This window comes from Penaeus vannamei, chromosome 28, assembly GCF_042767895.1.
Source record: "Penaeus vannamei isolate JL-2024 chromosome 28, ASM4276789v1, whole genome shotgun sequence".
NCBI classification, from domain to species: Eukaryota; Metazoa; Arthropoda; class Malacostraca; order Decapoda; family Penaeidae; genus Penaeus; species Penaeus vannamei.
This window is the reverse complement of record NC_091576.1, coordinates 4,623,452-4,628,451: the sequence shown is the minus strand read 5'-3', so window position 1 is coordinate 4,628,451 and position 5,000 is coordinate 4,623,452.

Here is a 5,000-nt window from a genome sequence, read left to right as displayed (position 1 = left end):
ATGGTGGAGGAGGAGGAAAGAGTGGTGGTGGAGGCGGAGGAGGATACGGTGGAGGTGGTGGCGGTGGAGGAAAGAGCGGAGGTGGAGGAGGTAGCAGGTACGGCGGAGGTTATGGGAAATGAAAGAACCCAAAGGAAATGGCGGGCACCTCCTCCCCAGAGGCCGTTCCTTCTCCCTCCCTCCCACGGCTCGGCTGCGACCCGGCTTCCCCGGCGGGCCTGGCGCCGTCCCATCCGCGTCACGGCTTCCTGAGACCATTTCTGTACACACAGACTTGTGTTTACACACACACACTTATATGATTAAATATATATTTATGTATATGCAATTCTCCAACTTCACTCCAATGTTAAAAGGATACTCTTTCAATAAATTACATGTCTCGCCAGACACATATTTTTTACCTTTCAAAATTTCTATTGTATGGAAAAAAAACTATCTTTTAGTATGACTATAAACCGGTTATTCGTCCAGTTACCTGCGTATAAACAGAATGTGGTATTATCAACGGTTGCTAGTTTCCGGTCCTGCAACCTGAGTAAGAAATGAGAGACACACTCTCTCTACTTGCAGCAGAACAGAGTACGTACTATGATTTTTCTGTATGGCACCAGACCTGAACTCTGTCCTCTGGGTTGGACCATGCCTTGGCGCCTTTTCCGACAGGTACTTCGCTGGACCATAAGATGCACTTGGTGGGGCTACGTGTTCACTTAATAGCTGAACTATGAAATCAGCATGTAGGACTTGTTCCTACATTCCAAGATCACGGCCATTTGGGCTGATAGTGTTAAGCATTCCAAGAACTTGGTCACTTGGGCTGACGGAGTGTTATGCATTCCAAGAACTTGGTCATTTGGACTGACAGAGTGTTATGCATTCCAAGAACTTGGTCACTTGGGCTAACGGAGTGTTATGCATTCCAAGAACTTGGTCACTTGGGCTGACGGAGTGTTATGCATTCCAAGAACTTGGTCATTTGGACTGACAGAGTGTTATGCATTCCAAGAACTTGGTCACTTGGGCTAACGGAGTGTTATGCATTCCAAGAACTTGGTCATTTGGGCTGATAGAGTGTTATGCATTCCAAGAACTTGGTCATTTGGACTGACAGAGTGTTATGCATTCCAAGAACTTAGTCATTTGGGCTGACAGAGTGTTATGCATTCCAAGAACTTGGTCATTTGGGCTGATAGAGTGTTATGCATTCCAAGAACTTGGCCATTTGGGCTGACAGAGTGTTATGCATTCCAAGAACTTGGCCATTTGGGCTGACAGAGTGTTATGCATTCCAAGAACTTGGTCATTTGGGCTGATAGAGTGTTATGCATTCCAAGAACTTGGTCATTTGGACTGACAGAGTGTTATGCATTCCAAGAACTTGGTCACTTGGGCTGACAGTGTTATGCATTCCAAGAACGTGGTCATTTGGGCTGACAGAGTGTTATGCATTCCAAGAACTTGGTCATTTGGGCTGACAGAGTGTTATGCATTCCAAGAACTTGGTCATTTGGACTGACAGAGTGTTATGCATTCCAAGAACTTGGTCACTTGGGCTGACAGTGTTATGCATTCCAAGAACGTGGTCATTTGGGCTGACAGAGTGTTATGCATTCCAAGAACTTGGTCATTTGGACTGACAGAGTGTTATGCATTCCAAGAACTTGGTCACTTGGGCTGACAGTGTTATGCATTCCAAGAACGTGGTCATTTGGGCTGACAGAGTGTTATGCATTCCAAGAACTTGGTCATTTGGGCTGACAGAGTGTTATGCATTCCAAGAACTTGGTCATTTGGACTGACAGAGTGTTATGCATTCCAAGAACTTGGTCACTTGGGCTGACAGTGTTATGCATTCCAAGAACGTGGTCATTTGGGCTGACAGAGTGTTATGCATTCCAAGAACTTGGTCATTTGGACTGACAGAGTGTTATGCATTCCAAGAACTTGGTCATTTGGACTGACAGAGTGTTATGCATTCCAAGAACTTGGTCACTTGGGCTGACGGAGTGTTATGCATTCCAAGAACTTGGCCATTTGGGCTGACAGTGTTATGCATTCCAAGAACTTGGTTATTTCAGCTGATAGTGTAATGCATCCCAAGAACTTAGATCCAATAAAACGGTGAAGGTAAGTGATGAGTTATGTGCCAGCGAGATAGGCACTTCAATGAACCGAGAGATCCCATGATATTTCCCGATTTTCTGGATCTACCAAGGTGTTAAGTAGAAAGGCTGAAAGACAGGCAGTGTGTTAGTGTTAATGTTCACGTGGGTATAGTTTCGGTCCGCACAAGGTAGAGTACGTACTCTGTTCTGCTGCAAATAGAGAGAGTGTGGGTCTCTCATTTCTTACTCAGGTTGCAGGACCGGAAACCAGCAACCACTGAGAGTACTATATCCTGTTTATCCGCAGATGACTGGACGAATAACCGGTTAATAGTCATACTAAAAGATATTTTTTCCATACGATAGAAATTTTGAAAGGTAAAAAATATCAGTGTTTGGCGAGACAAATAATTTATTGAAAGAGTATCCTTTTAACATTGGAGTGAAGTTGGAGAATTGCATATATATAAATATACATTTAATTATATAAGTCTGTGTACAGAAATGGTCTCAGGAAGCCGTGACGTGGATAGGACGGCGCCAGGCCCGCCGGGGAAGCCGGGTCGCAGCCGAGCCGTGGGAGGGAGGGAGAAGGAACGGCCTCTGGGGAGGAGGTGCCCGCCATTTCCTTTGGGTTCTTTCATTTCCCATAACCTCCGCCGTGCCTGCTACCTCCTCCACCTCCGCTCTTTCCTCCACCGCCACCACCTCCACCGTATCCTCCTCCGCCTCCACCACCACTCTTTCTTCCTCCTCCTCCTCCTCCTCCACCATATCCTCCTCCGCCTCCACCACCACTCTTTCCTCCTCCTCCACCATATCCTCCTCCACCATATCCTCCACCGCCTCCACCACCACTCTTTCTTCCCCCTCCTCCTCCTCCTCCACCATAACCTCCACCGCCTCCACCACCACTCTTTCTTCCTCCTCCTCCTCCTCCTCCACCATATCCTCCTCCCCCTCCACCACCACTCTTTCTTCCCCCTCCTCCTCCACCTCCACCGCCTCCGTAGCTCCTGCCGCCTCCACCACCACTCTTTCCTCCACCTCCACCGCCTCCGTAGCTCCTGCCGCCTCCGCCTCCCCGACTCTTCCCTCCGCCGCCGCCGCCGCCGCCGCCGTACCTCCGGCCCGGCGAGGCGTGGGCGGCCACGGCCATCAGGGCCACACACAGGAAGACCACAGCAATCCTCTGCAAGGGAAGGAGCGTCACTCTCTCGCCACAGCGCCTGCCGTGCGACCAGGGTTTGCGGATCTGCCTTTCCATGCGGTGGAATGCCCGCCATGCACGAACTACATATAGGAACTTAAATGTATATATACATACATATATACATGTATGTATATATATATATATATATATATATATATATATATATATATATATATATATATATATATACATATATATAGATTGATAGATAGATAGATATATGTACAGAATTTATATACTTGGCTGCGTATCCGTGCGTGCGTATGTGAGTGTGTTTGTGTGTATAAATATGTAAATATATACATATATGCATACACACACACACATATACACACACACACACACACATGTATACAAACACACAGATACACATACATACATACCCACACACTAACACACACACACATATATATTCATATATAGCAATACATATACATACATACATCCATACATATATATATATATAATATATATATATATATATATATATATATATATATATATATAAATGAATAGACACCCACACCCACATACACACACACACACACACACACACACACACACACACACACACACACACACACACACACACACACACATATATATATATATATATATATATATATATATAATTTTTGTATATATAACCATATATCCATACACACATGTATATATATGTGTGTGTGTGTGCGCGCGTGTATGTGTAAGTGTTTGTGTGTGTATCTGTATCTGTTTGTATGTATGTATTTATATATGTATATATTTTTATATATACACATATGCACACACACACATACACACATGTATATATATATATATATATATATATATATATATATATATATATATATATATATATATATTTGTGTGTGTGTGTGTGTGTGTGTGTGTGTGTGTGTGTGTGTGTGTGTGTGTGTATGCATGTGTGTATCCACTGATGTGTGTACCCGTCCACGTGGCGTCTCTGTGCTTACCATCAGGCAACTTGGTTCAGGGAACTGGTGTCCGAATCCCCGCCCGCAGCCCTTTTATGCGGCGGCGGCGGCCTTGTGGCGCCACTGCCTTCGTGACGCAGACTTACGCCGGGAGTTACGGCGCATAAGCATCGTGAAAATATTATTCAGGGAAAGCTCGAGGAAAGGTCTTTAACTGTCCACTCCCGATAACCTGCGCAATGAAGATGATTTGCACAATGTTAACTCCTACGTTACTGCTTCGTATAGTTTTCTTTATCTGCACACTCACCCGTATTCATACATGAAAGAGGTAAGGTGGCTTTAATATTTACGGTAAAAGAGCAGGAAAAACAGTACCTTTATGCCTTTATATTACTGTTCTTATTACTGATAGTGTCATCACATCGACACTGGTAATGACAACAACACTAATGTTTAAAACAGCAATAACTGTCATATAAAAAAATCTTCACCAAAAAAATATTCAGCGAATTGGGTGAATAGGTCAGATCAGGTAGACCTAGTAATTAACTCTTTAACAAACCGCCAAAGTCGTCTTCTCTTGTCACAGGGACTCAAAAAAAAGTTATTTCATAGTCACACGGAACCTTCTACGTCATGGGGATGGTAGTAAGTAATTATGCTAATCCTTTTATAATATTGGAGTATATATTTCATGATTGCCACAGTCATAACTTGGTTATATATTTGCTTTTAATGATA